Below are 14445 nucleotides of genomic sequence, written 5' to 3'. Positions count from 1 at the left end.
CCGCTTGTTGATAATGATACTTATCTATCGAAAGCTGTTAAAAGAGTTGGACAGTTTTGGAACTACACCGCCAGATGACGGCGCCGACGCCGTCGCCGACGGCAAGATGGCGAAGCGCTCGCTGCGGCGTCAGGCACGCTCCGTGGACGCTGTGTGATTTTATTGCGCGCTGCAGCACAACTCGCGTATTTGCACCGCTGGGGAGCGCCAACGAAGAGAAGGTATTTTTCTCCATTCTACTGCTGTGGATTCTGTTCTGCATTACTGTTTTTCGTGCGTTTATATTGTAAGGAAACGCGAGGACGCAAGTGGAAATCAATAACAGCCATTCAGTGGACTGCCTACATACGCCGCCAGGTGTTCGGCTAGCCGAGCACAATTCTGGCATATTCGCAGGTGTTTGCTGATTTGCGAACCGTTTTGCATCTTCCTCTTACAAATATTCCATTTATTTATAACTATTCAATTTATGACGTGTTGTTAGACATTTTCGCCTTTAGTACAGGAAGTTTGTAAATGACAACGAAAATTCATTGATTCTAAGTGAACGCGATTGCTCCTTTCTGCCAAATGCATTTGTAGGAAGAAAATTTTAAATGGACTTCCTCAATTGCTATATGAGTAAGTATCCCAAATGGTACTCATTCCTCAATCTGCGGACTCGTAAAAAATTAATAAAGCTACATTTCTTGTTATAGGCAGTGCGTCTGTATCAGCTGTTACAGCTACTGGCCCGTACATTACCGATAGCGAATTTAATTGAATGATTTCCGTGATACTGACTACTTTAAATCTGTTTCGCCCTTCACTTTAGTGTACTGTACTACGCCGCAGGATACCCGCTTACGTCCGCTACTTTTTTTGTTTTATTTAGCAAAGACCGGTTTCGGATCAAAATTGAGTGGATGATAGTTTTGTTTGGATTACGATTACCTTGAGCATTGTCTGCTTCACACACACACACACACACACACACACACACACACACACACACACGCGCGCACACACAGGGGGAGACGCGCTCCAGGTCCACGCCCACTTGCAAGAGCGTGCCCAGGAAGCGCGCACACACACACACACACACACACACACACACACACACTCTCTCTCTCTCTCTCTCTCTCTCGCACACACACACACACACACACACACACACACACACAAAACATACAGCAAGTTATAACGTGTTGGGCTACTGAAAACCAAATCCGCGTACTGTCGTAGTATATTCTGTAATAAATAAATGAATAAATACTTTCAGTAACAAGAATTCTGCGTCTACGGAGAAGCATTTCCTTGTAAGATTTATGAAGGCACCAACAGCTCCATGGCGATCTCATTTCACCGAGATAATATTGATCCGATCCTGAAGAGGGGGAAAAAAATAATAAAAAGAATAATAGTCTGACAGTCCTTGCGCGTGGTGGTTGTGTGCGATGTCACTAGCAGCAATAATTACTTAGTGATCTTCGAAATTAATTCGTTCTTCATTGTGCGCCGTATGTTGCAGGCGCTCAGACTTTTGGCTGAAGTTAATGTCTAATGTAGATATTTCGAGTCGCTATAGTTTGTGCTTTGCTCAAAAGTAGCGCTGTTGTCCATGTGTGGCCTGTAGATTCTTTTTCTAAATTTCTTTTTTCAAACAGAGCCCTTACACGTTTATCATAGATTATCCACGAGACAAAAGCTTACGATGTGATTACTCGATTTCATGATAACGGCTAAATTCGGGGCAGACGCGTTTTATATCCAATGTAATGTGTAGAAAAGGAAATATTCCCTCGATTTTGACTCGTTTTGGTTGGGGTTGAGGGGTGGGCTCTCAGTAGGCAACAGCTGCTAACGGAATATCTGACAAGAGACTTCGAAATTTACACTTTATCAGGTAACATAATAATAATAATAATAATAAAACAAGTGTATGTGCGCGTGCGTGCATATGTGTGCGTGAGCGCACGCGTCCTTCAGAGAGAGAGAGAGAGAGGGAGAGGGGGGGGGGGGGAGGGGGAGCGAAGATGACTGTAATTGATTCTGAATTCTGGTTAGCTTCCGACAAGCATTCGCGTGCATCCGGCTGTTTGATGTAGCGGCTTTTAAATACTCACAGCACATTCGGTATCAGTTTACAGCAGTTGTATATTGCTGGAATCCGTTCTGAACAATCTGCGTGGCGTAACGTCTAGTTCATACGCAGACATGGACATCTACTCCAGATAGAGCCAGTGTGCGAAAGAGTTGGCTCACTCGTTAAGAGCGCACATAAGATAGTTTGCAGGGGAAGGGAGTGAAGTACTTTAAATATTTTGGAAACCGAATGACGACTTGTAAGTAGCCATAAAACGTTCCAATACTGGCCTTGTTAAAAATCTGCGTAATACAGTCTTCTAAATGATTTTCTCGGAAGAAAAACACCCGATTAACTATATTTTTTCCTTTCTCTGAGAGCTGGGAGGGGTCGTGGCCTCCCCTTATGCGCGGGAATGGGCGCCCTTGCGTGAAGGACGATGGTTTAAATCCCCGCCCAGCCACTCAGATGGAAGTATTTCCTGTTTTCTCTAAATCCATTAAGTCGAGTGTAGTCATGGCTCCTCTGGAGGAGGACCCGCCGATTTTTTCCCTTAGTCCATTCTTGACATCAGCCTCTAATTACCTCGCAGTTGACCGAATATTAAACCGTAATCTCTCTTCCTAAATTGCTACGGCAAAGGAAGAGGATAAACACCCATATTAGCCCAGGCAGATGAATTGTAGCCTTGCCGTAACATTAAATTCCTATCGATAATTACACAGCTACGACCGAAATATTTTAATTAGCTGAAAAAAAGTGTGCAATGTGACAACTGTGGTCTCCAGGAAAAACATACCTTGCATTATTATGAGAGAGTCATTCCATGTCAACTCACCTAAGCCTCCCTGTTCGACCGTCACGGATTTCGACGACATTTGATGTGAACTTTAGCACATGTCCGCGATGAACACTGGTAAAGTTTAACGTTCGTCGAAGCAATACCGGGCGAGATATTGTCACTTATTTGACTCCTTGCGCGACTCTGCGCAGAGCGAGCGTGAATTTCTAGCGACTTTGAGCTGTCATAGCTCGGGCTATGAAATTTGGCCATTTTGTACAACGGTATGCGTTGTCTTAAGAATTTTACCGAGCGAGATGACGGAATGATTAGCACAAAGGACGCCGGTTCAAACCCGCGTCCGGCCATCTTAGGTTTTCCGTCATTTCCCTAAAACACTAAATGCCGGGATAGTTCCTCCGAAAGGGCACGGCCGACTTCCCTCCTCATTCTTCGCTAATCCTATGGGACTGATGACCTCGCTGTTTGGTGCCCTGCTCCCAAATCACCCAACTAATCTCTGAAGAATTATAATGAAAAGAATTTCAGGAGCCATATTCAGCCAGAAAATTTTAGACAAAATAGCCCGAAAATTTTTCAAAGTTTGGCTCTTATATTTGAGGGACTAAAGGTATGACGAACGTGGAACTTGGCTTGTAGTAACCTAACGACACAAGCTTCAAATGGTTCAAATGGCTCTGAGCACTATGGGACTTAACATCTGAGGTCATCAGTCCCTTAGAACTTAGAACTACTTAAACCTAACTAACCTAAGGACATCACACACATCCATACCCGAGACAGGATTCGAACCTGCAACCGTAGCGGTCGCGCGGTTCCACACTGAAGCGCCTAGAACCACTCGGCCACACCGGCTGGCCGACACAAGCTTCTCATACGTAAAGTTTCATTTGTTTGTTTTCCAATACTGAAAAATTAAGTGCAAAGTTGAAGATTTCGTAAAAAGTTATTTTCGACCTGATTCTGTTGAAAACTATGTTCTGTAAAATTTTTCAAACTGGGCTCATTAGAAAGACCATGGTTTTAACCGGGTACATAAGTATATTTGATTATCCAACGCGGCCTGATAGTGCTAGATAATTTGAATCAAACTTCCATGCGAAAATCACGACATAAAAAAATTGTAAATTTTTGATTGTTGTATCTTGTAGCGTAAACGCACACTGAACATGAAACTTATTACACAATAGCTTGGTAGCACAAGGAGTGGAATATAAAATTTCACTCCGCTACTATTTTTCAACATTATGCATATTCGTCGAAAAGATGACGATTTTTTGTGAAGGGGTGAAAATGTGTATATTCGGCACTTCTTTTACAAACCGTTTGTTATCGAAGCTTCAAAAACTCTTATTCGAAACAATGTGTTTTAAGTTCCCCTAGAACAGCAGCTAAACTTTTCAATATGGGTTAACAAAGTTACATAAATTCAGGCAAAATCACCGGAAAAATAGTCCTACAAATAAATATTTCGTTTTTGGTTTCATATATCTCGTTGATTAAAGGCATGATAGACATGAAACCTTGGGTACAACAACATAGCAACATATTGTTTTCTAGTATAAAATACCGTTATGTGCTGCTTTCTAAATTTCTACAAAATCGGTTCAAACTTGATTTTCGTAAAAACTAACCGACATATGTTGTCTGCGCAACGAAAACTAGCCCATTCGTTCCGTATGAAGGAATACTGGGCGAAAAGGAAGGCCAACAAATGTTGATTACGCGTGGTCCTAAGTGATCCATTCACGAATAAGAAGAAGATCACATCCAGTTTGCTTTTAGAAAATCTATTTTCCATAATTGATTCCAAACTAACCAAAGATGGAAAGAGCATATTTTCAAGCATTCAGAAAATCACGTTCGATTCTCCAGTGTGCGCTAACAATACCTGAAAATGACGGCAAATTTGAGGGAAAGTTCCAGGGTTTCTATTTTTAAACTGACAAGTAATATCTCATTATACTGCGTTGATCCATGGAGACGTTGTCTCTAGCGCTCCAAGAACATGGGCCGGTAACTCCATCGCCACAGGTGTCACGCCCGATAACCGTGCAATACTAGCCACGGGTCGGTTGCTTCCTTCAATTTCCCAGGCCTCTACTTCGCTTTCTTAATTTAGGCTCTAAAGCCATTGTTGTGGTATCTGTCTGCTTACAAAACCATATGATAAATAACTTATCTCCAATTCTCAAATCAGTAGGAGTATATCTCATAGGTGGCAAACAAAAAGTAACATCACTTAAGCCCGAACAACAGTAGACTGACGTACTAGAACATGTATTGAAACTCTGAAATAGTGCACTGGTAATGGCTAGGCACTAGCCGAAACCTAGGTTTGTTCCAATAAAACATCGAAGGAAAGAATGACTGACTGCTGTGCTCCATCATTTTGAAGGTCATATCACGGTCCTTGAGTGCATTCCACATTCCTAATGGAAGGTAACCCGATAAACATCAATTTTGATTTTAAGTTTCCGAACACTGCAATATTATTGACACATCAACGGAACAAAGAGATGCGCTGATAAAATTTGTGCATCCCCAAGGCCCGGCTCATCCATTTTATGGGCTCGAAAGACATTATGCTTGTTGGGTACCAGAACAATGCCTCTTTTCCACGCTCTCTGTCCCTTCAATATCGTCATCTGGCTGACAGCATCAATTTCCAGAAAATGAACTGGAGAAAGTGTCTCAAATATTTCGAAAAATGTAAACTACAATGTTGATAGGGTTAAAATCAAAATTTATATTACTTTTTGCTTGCAGCGTATAAGAGATACTTCTATAGATTTGAGAATTGGAGACAAGGTACTTATCAAGTGGCTAGGTAAGCAGACAGGTACCACAGCAATAGCATTTGATCCTAAATTCAGAAAGCAAAGTAGAGGCCTGGGAAACTGAATGAAGAAACCCGCCCGTGGCTGGTATTGCACGGCTGTGGCGATGGCGTTACCGGCCCATGTTCTTGGAGCGCTTGTGACAACTTCTCCATGTATCAACGCAGTGTAATGAGATATTACTTGTCAATTTAAAAATAGAAACCACATGCAACGAAACACGGACAACAGGTTGCTACGGGGATGTAGCCTGTTGCCCTGGTACTTTTCCTCAAATTTTCCGTCATTTTCAGGTATTGTTAGCGTACATTGGAAAATCGAACGTGATTTTCTGAATGCTTGAAAATATGCTTTTTCCAGCTTTGGTTAGTCTGGAATCAACTATGGAAAACAGATCTATTTATGTATTTTTTACGAAAATCAAGTTTTAGACAGCAGTGCATAACGATATTTTATACTGGAAAACATTATGTTGCTATGTCGTTGTATCCAAAGCTTAATGTCTATCAGGCCTTTAATCAACGAGATACATGAAACCAAAAATTAAATCTTTATTTGTAGGGCGATTTTTCCGGCTAGTTTGCCTGAATTTATATAGCACTATTAGACCATGTTGAAAATTTTAGCTGCTGTTCTAGGGGAGCTTAAAACACGGTTTGTAAAAGAAGTGCCGAATATACACCATTTTCACCTTTCCACAAAAATCATCATCTTTTCGACGAATTTGCAGATCGTTGGAAAATGTTAGGTGGCTGAAATATTATATTCCACATCCTAGGGCCACCAAGCAATTGCGTGTTAAGTTACATGTTCAACGTGCGTTTATGCTACAAGATAGAAGAATCCAAAGTTTACATTTATTTCATGTCGCAATTTTCGCATGGAAGTTTGATTCAAATTATCTAGCATTGTTAGCCTGCGTTGTATAATCAAATATACTTTTGTAGGCGCTTAAAAGCATGGTCTTTCTAATGAGACCAGTTTGAAAAATTTTATAGAACACAGTATTCAACAAAATCAAGTCAAAAGTACCGCATTTTTTACCTTTTTACAAAATCTTTAACTTTACACTTAATTTATTCAGTATTGGAAAACAAATAAATGAAACTTTACATATGAAAAACTTGTGTCGTTAAGTTACTACATTCCAAATATCACGTTCGTCATACCTTTGGTCCCTGAAATATACACTACGTGACCAAAAGTATCCGGACATCTGGTTGAAAATGAGAACAAGTTCGTGGCGCCCTCCATCGGTAATGCTGGAATTCAGTATGGTGTTGGCCCACCCTTAGCCTTGATGACAGCTTCCACTCTCGCAGGGATTCGTTCAATCAGGTGCAGGAAGATATCTTGGGGAATGGAAGCTAATTCTTCACGGAGTGCTGTACTGAGGAGAGATATCGATGTCGGTCGGTGAGGTCTGGCACGAAGTCTGCGTTCCAAAACATCCCAAAGGTGTTCTATAGGATGCAGGTCAGGGCTCTGTGCAGGCCAGTCCATTACAGGGATGTTATTGTCGTGTAACCATTCCGACACAGTCTGTACACTACGAACAGGTGTTTGATAGTGTAGAAAGATGCAATCACCATCCCCAAATTGCACTTCAACAGTGGGAAGCAAGAAGGCGCTTAAAACATCAATGTAGGCCTGTGCTGTGATAGTGCCTCGCAAAACAACAAGGGGTACAAGCCTCCTCCATGAAAAACACGACCACATCATAACACCACCGCCTCCGAATTTTACTGTTGGCACAACACACGGTGGCAGATGACGTTCTCCGGGCATTCGCCATACCCACACCCTGCCATCGGATCGCCACATTGTGTACTGTGATTCGTCACTCCACACAACGTTTTTCCACTGTTCAATCGTCCTATGTTTACGCTCCTTACACCAAGCGAGGCGTCGTTTGGTATTTACCGGCGTGAGGTGTGGGTTATGAGTAGCCGCTCGACCATGAAATCCAAGTATTCTCACCTTCCGCCTAGCTGTCATGGTACTTGCAGTGGATCCTGATGAAGTTTGGAATTCCTGTATGATGGTCTCGATAGATGTCTACCTATTACACGTCGTAACTGCTGTCTGCTTCACATCTGCTGTGCAGCGAGCTACCTTAATTTAAGTATTAACAGTATTTTTCTTACTTGTCACTTCTTGTTCCGTGTGTTTTTGCTTTTAGGAAGCTTTAATTTTCGAGTACTAGTAATAGTGTCCCATAGATTTCGTGTTTGTTTTGAATACAGTCAGAGTGAGTCCCTTTAATCAGGTGTGGTGCCTTCGTGCTAGTGTTTGTTTTAAATACAGTCCACAGACAGGTAGTGCTTATTTTCATTGTTTCCAACAAGAAGTGTCTAGTAACCACAGTTTAGTCAGCTATCAGTCGCCTTTAGTGAATTAGCAGCCTAGTTAAAAGTTGATTAACTCTCTACAGTAAATTGATTTAGGATGGATAGGATGTGTGACTGCTGTGTACGGACGCAGGATGAGCTGGCCACTGTTCGCGAACAGCTGAACGTGTTGATGGCCGCAGTCAGCCGTCTTCAGGCTGCTGCCTCGGAGTGTAGCAGCAGTGGGGAGTCTGGTGCATAGCATAGTACACCCCAGGTGTTACACGCTTCACCCACGGTCCCTGCTGTCGAAACATCTTCGCGGGCACCGGGCGCGGTTGGGCCACCCTCTCCCCAAGGGGAGTGGCGGGTTCAGCGGCGTTCGCGACGCACGAGGCGAGGCGGAGGGTCAATGTGGAGGCTGGCCGTGTGGCATCGCCGCTCTGCCTGTGAGTGAACACGGGGCCGCTCCTTCAGCAAGGTTCGAGCAGGCACACGGGGGGAGCTCCAGCGTTAGGCGGGTGATGGAGCCCCTTAGGGAAATAGCGGAAAGGTCGGGGAAGAAGGCCAGTGTTCACTCTGTCTGCTTGCCGGGGGTCTCATCCGAGATGTGGAGGAGGCCCTGCCGGCGGTGATAGGGACCACTGGGTGCACCCGACTGCAAATTGTTGCTCATGTCGGCACCAATGACTCCTGCCGTCTGGGTTCAGAGGTCATCCTCAGTTCATACAGGCGGTTGGCGGAGTTGGTGAAGGCGGAAAGCGTTGCTCGCGGGGTGGAATATGAGCTAACTATTTGTCGTGTCGTTCCCAGAACCGATCGCGGTCCTCTGGTTTGGAGCCGAGTGGAAGGCTTAAACCAGAGGCTCGGACGATTCTGCGGAGATCTGGGGTGCAAATTTCTTGACCTCCGCTATCGGTTGGATAAATGTAGGGCCCCCCTGAGTAGGTCAGGCGTGCACTACACGCAGGAAGCGGCTAAAAGGGTAGCGGAGTACGTGTGGATTGCACATGTGGGTTTTTTAGGTTAGAGAATTCCCTCCCTAGGCCCGACAAGACGCCTCCTGAGACGCGACAAGGCAGTAGTAGGCAAAACGCAACAGGGAATAACAATATTAATGTGGTAATAGTAAACTGCAGTAGCGTCTATTGAAAGGTCCCAGAACTGCTCTCATTAATAAACGGTCACAATGCCCACATAGTACTAGGGACAGAAAGTTGGCTGAAACCAGATGTAAACAGTAATGAAATTCTAAATTCTGATTGGAATGTATACCGCAGAGACAGGCTGGACAGTGAAGGGGAAGGCGTGTTTATAGCGATAAAAAGTGCAATAGTATCGAAGGAAATTGACGGAGATCCGAAATGTGAAATAATTTGGGTGAAGGTCACGGTTAAAGCAGGCTCAAACATGGTAATTGGATGTCTCTATAGGCCCCCTGGCTCAGCAGCTGTTGTGGCAGAGCACCTGAAGGAAAATTTGGAAAATATTTCGAGTAGATTTCCCGACCATGTTATAGATGTGGGTGGAGATTTTAATATGCCTGATATAAACTGGGAGACTCAAACGTTTATAACGGGTGGCAGGGACAAAGAATCCAGTGAAATTTTTTTAAGTGCATTATCTGAAAACTACCTTGAGAAGTTAAACAGAGAACCGACCTGTGGCCATAACATATTAGACCTTCTGGTGACAAACAGACCCGAATTATTTGAAACAGTTAACGCAGAACAGGGAATCAGCGATCACAAAGCGGTTACTTCATCGATGATTTCAGCCGTAAATAGAAATATTAAAAACGGTAGGAAGATTTTTCTGTTTAGCAAAAGTGACAAAAAGCAGATTTCAGAATACTTGACAACTCAACACAAAAGTTTTATCTCAAGTACAGCTAGTGTTGAGGATCAGTGGACAAAGTTCAAAACCATCGTACAATATGCATTAGATGAGTATGTGCCAAGCAAGATCGTAAGAGATGGAAAAGAGCCACTGTGGTACTACAACCGAGTTACAAAACTGCTGTGGGAGCAAAGGGAACTTCACAGCCAACATAAACATAGCCAAAGCCTTACAGACAAACAAAAATTACACGAAGCGAAATGTAGTGTGAGGAGGGCTATGCGAGAGACGTTCAATGAATTCGAAAGTAAAGTTCTGTGTACTGACTTGGCAGAAAATCCTAAGAAATTTTGGTCATATGTCAAAGCGGTAGGTGAATCAAAACAAAATGTCCAGACACTCTGTGACCAAAATGGCACTGAAACGGAGGATGACAGACTAAAGGCCGAAATACTACATGTCTTTTTCCAAAGCTGTTTCACAGAGAAAGACAGCACTGTAGTTCCTTCTCTAGATTGTCACACAGATGACAAAATGGTAGATATCGAAGACAGAGGGATAGAGAAACAATTAAAATCGCTCAAAAGTGGAAGGACCGATGGATCAGATGGGATACCAGTTCGATTTTACACAGAGTATGCGAAGGAACTTGCCCCCCTTCTTGCAGCGGTGTACCATAGGTCCCTAGAAGAGCGTAGCGTTCCAAAGGATTGGAAAAGGGCCCAGGTCATCCCAGTTTTCAAGAAGGGAATCGAACAGATGTGCAGAACTATAGACCTATATCTCTAACGTCGATCAGTTGTAGAATATGGGACACGTATTACGTTCGAGTATAATGACTTTTCTGGAGACTAGAAATCTACTCTGTAGGAATCAGAATGGGTTTCGAAAAAGACGATCGTGTGAAACCGAGCTCGCGCTATTCGTCCGCGAGACTCAGAGGGCCATAGACACGGGTTCCCAGATCGATGCCGTGTTTCTTGACTTCCGCAAGGCGTTCGATACAGTTCCGCACAGTCGTTTAATGAACAAAGTAAGAGCATATGGACTATCAGACCAATTGTGTGATTGGATGGAAGAGTTCCTAGATAACAGTACGGAGCATGTCATTCTCAACGGAGAGAAGTCTTCGGAAGAAAGAGTGATTTCAGGTGTTCCACAGGGTAGTGTCTTAGGACCGTTGCTATTCACAATATACATTAATGACCTTGTGGATGACATCGGAAGTTCACTGAGGCTTTTTGAGGATGATGCTGTGGTATATTGAGAGGTTGTAACAATGGAAAATTGTACTGAAATGCAGGAGGATCTGCAGCGAATTGATGCATGGTGCAGGGTGGCAATTGAATCTCAATGTATACAAGTGTAATGTGTTGCGAATACACAGAGAGAAAGATCCCTTATCATTTAGCTACAATATAGCAGATCAGCAACTGGAAGCAGTTAATTCCATAAATTATCTGGGAGTACGCATTACAAGTGATTTAAAATGGAATGATCATATAAAGTTGATCGTCGGTAAAGCAGATGCCACACTGAGATTCATTGGAAGAATCCTAAGGAAATGCAATCCGAAAACAACGGAAGTAGGTTACAGTACACTTGTTCGCCCACTGCTTGAATATTGTTCACCAGTGTGGGATCCGTACCAGATAGGGTTGATAGAAGAGATAAAGAACTTCCAACGGAGAGCACCGCGCTTCGTTACAGGATCATTTAGTGATCGCGAAAGCGTTACGGAGATGATAGATAAACTCCAGTGGAAGACTCTGCAAGAGAGACACTCAGTAGTTCGGTACGGGCTTTTGTTGAAGTTTCGAGAACATACCTTCACCGAGGAGTCAAGCAATACATTGCTCCCTCCTACGTATATCTCGCAAAGAGACCATGAGGATAAAATCAGAGAGATTAGAGCCCACCCGGAGGCATACCGACAATCTTTCTTTCCACGAACAATACGAGACTGGAATAGACGGGAGAACCGATAGAGGTACTCAAGGTACCCTCCGCCACACACCGTCAGGTGGCTTGCGGAGTATGGATGTAGATGTACATGTACGAACCTCTTCAACTGTCGGCAGTCTCTGTTAGTCAACAGAAGAGGTCGGGCTGTACGCTTTCGTGCTGTACGTCTCCGTCCACGTTTCCACTTAACTATCACATCGGAAACAATGGACCCAGGGATGTTTAGGATGTGGAAATCTCGCGTACAGATTTATGACACAAGTGACATCCAATCACCTGACTACGTTCGAAGTCTGCGAGTTCCGCGGAGCGCCCCATTCAACTCTCTCACGATATTTAACAACTACTGAGGTGGCTAATATGGAGTACCTGGCAGTAGGTGGCAGTACAATGCACATAATATGAAAAACGTATGTTTTTAGGGGCGTCTGGATACTTTTGATCACATAGTATAAGAAGCCCAACTCTGAAATTTTTTCGGGCAATTTTGTCCAAAATTTTCTGGCCGAATCGCACCTAAAATTCTTTTCATTATAATTATTAAGTGAACGCATACCGTTGTACAAGATGGCCAAATTTCATTTCTTTCAACAAAATATTGCCCGAGCTATAACACCTCAAAGTCGCCAGAAATTCACTCTCGCTCTACGCAAAGTCGCGCATGAAGTCAAAAAAGGGACTATATCTGGCCCTCTGTTAACTCGACGAACGTTAAACTTCAAAAATGTTCATCGTGGCATGTGCAAATGTTCACCTTAAATGTCGTCGAAATCCTTGATGGTCGAGCAGGAAAGTGTTGCGAAATTAGGGGATTTGACATGGAATGACCCAAGGCTGGGTCATTGTAGCGATGAATTTAATTTATTTCTCCTTTGGTTCTCCGTTTCTGAGGAACTGTGACATTTCCTCTTGTCCAAAACACACAAAAAGATTAATTTGCGATTAGTTCAAATGGCTCTGAGCACTATGGGACTTAACATCTTAGGTCATCAGTCCCCTAGAACTTAGAATTACTTAAACCTAACTAACCTAGGGACATCACACACATCCATGCCCGAGGCAGGATTCGAACGTGCGACCGTAGCAGCCCCGCGGTTCCGGACTGCAGCGCCAGAACCGCACGGCCACCGCGGCCGGCTTAATTTGCGATTAGTGGCCGCATGCGGGAACAATGCTTGTCTGCTTTAATGTCAGTGGGAATTCTGTTTCTTCCTGACTTTCTCAACTTTTGTAGACCTTCACGCATTCTACCTCAAATTTCCACAGAAGTTAAAAAAGATTTCATTGTGTTTTTCGGCTGTTGTGGGCGAAGAAAACTACTACATATGGCACCTGGTGACGGAAACAGAATCGAATAACAACCAAAGGAAAACTGAAACTCCAACAATGTTTTCAACCTGTTTTTCATCAAAAAAGGGGATCGAGATATATCGCCCCAGCTTAATTTTTACACCACTAAAAAGATAAATGATGCAGACATTGGTTGCTAGCGTAATGAAAAAAGGGGAACTTGCTGAAAGTTAGCAACGTTTAGGGGGCATATGAAATGTTCTCATCCTTCTCTAAGAAAGGTAGCAGAACCGACGTGCACAACTACATGCCCTGAGCAACACGTTGCAAGACATCCAAGATATGCTCAATATAGTTCATGTCTGGGGAGTCTGGTGGCCAGCGGAAGTGTTTAAAATTCAGAAGCTGCTGCCTTCATCTTTACCCCGTTGCTCTCCCTGAGCTCTAGAAGGACTTCGTGGCATTCTGCCACGATCTTTGATCTTGTTGCAGAGGCTGCCAGTGCTTGCAGGGCTGCTTGGCTGTCTGAATAAATGAAAATGCTACGAACTCTGTAGCACCTCCGCAAATTCTCCTCCATGCACACCCTGACAGCAGATATTTCTGCTGGAAAGACAGTGGCCATCTTTCCAAAGAGATTGCACTCTCCAGCCTTGGCTGCACTCTGTGTACCCTGGCTCTAACACCTTGGTCTGTTTTCGAACCGTCAGTGAACCATACTATGTCCCCATTACGGTGTCGAAATGTGTTCTCCCAGAGCTCTCTTCTTCCAATTACTACACTGAAAGGCTTGCTGAAACAGCTGGGAGTTATTATATAGTTGGTCAGCATTTCCCCAACCATACCTATGTGTACCTCACTTAATATTTTAGTGTGAGATCCCGAATGCCCCAGTGAGTTCCAGTTTTTGTCGGTCTCTAACCTGTGTGCTCCAGCTGCTGCCTTCATCTTTACCCACAGGTGTAATGGGGACATGTGCAGCATGGTTTCCATTCCATCAGTGGGTGTGCTGCTAATTCCGCTTGTAATGGCTAAGCAGGCCAATCTCTCCACCTTCGCATGCTCCTCAGGAGCTACCTGCTGTTCTACCTTTTTCCACCACACTATACCTCCATAAGTGATCACAGGTCTTACTACTGTGGTATATATCTGATACATACTCTTGAGGCTTAAGCCCCAGTTTTTAACACTAGTTCTCCTGGTACTCATTAGAGTACCTTTCGCCTTGGAACAGGTGCTCCTTATGTGAGGGGTCCACGATAGTTTCTCATCCAGGATTACCCCTAGATGTTTCACTGCCCCCTTCACTGGTAG

At 43.7% G+C, this 14445-nt stretch overlaps 1 protein-coding gene across 1 annotated transcript in view; it reads left to right on the top strand.

Annotated features, from left to right (window-relative positions):
• The first annotated feature begins 100 nt into the window (after positions 1-100).
• The window catches only part of LOC124722907, a 257768-nt gene continuing 243423 nt past the window's right edge, over positions 101-14445 (top strand). The window contains exon 1 of the mRNA XM_047248051.1: positions 101-221. The gene's annotated coding sequence lies outside the window, so the exon portion shown is untranslated. The remainder of the gene's footprint in view (positions 222-14445) is intronic.

The sequence above is a fragment of the Schistocerca piceifrons genome, chromosome X, assembly GCF_021461385.2.
Source record: "Schistocerca piceifrons isolate TAMUIC-IGC-003096 chromosome X, iqSchPice1.1, whole genome shotgun sequence".
Lineage (NCBI taxonomy): Eukaryota > Metazoa > Arthropoda > Insecta > Orthoptera > Acrididae > Schistocerca > Schistocerca piceifrons.
The sequence above is the reverse complement of the archived record's forward strand: the minus strand, read 5'-3'. Positions and strand labels throughout refer to the sequence as shown.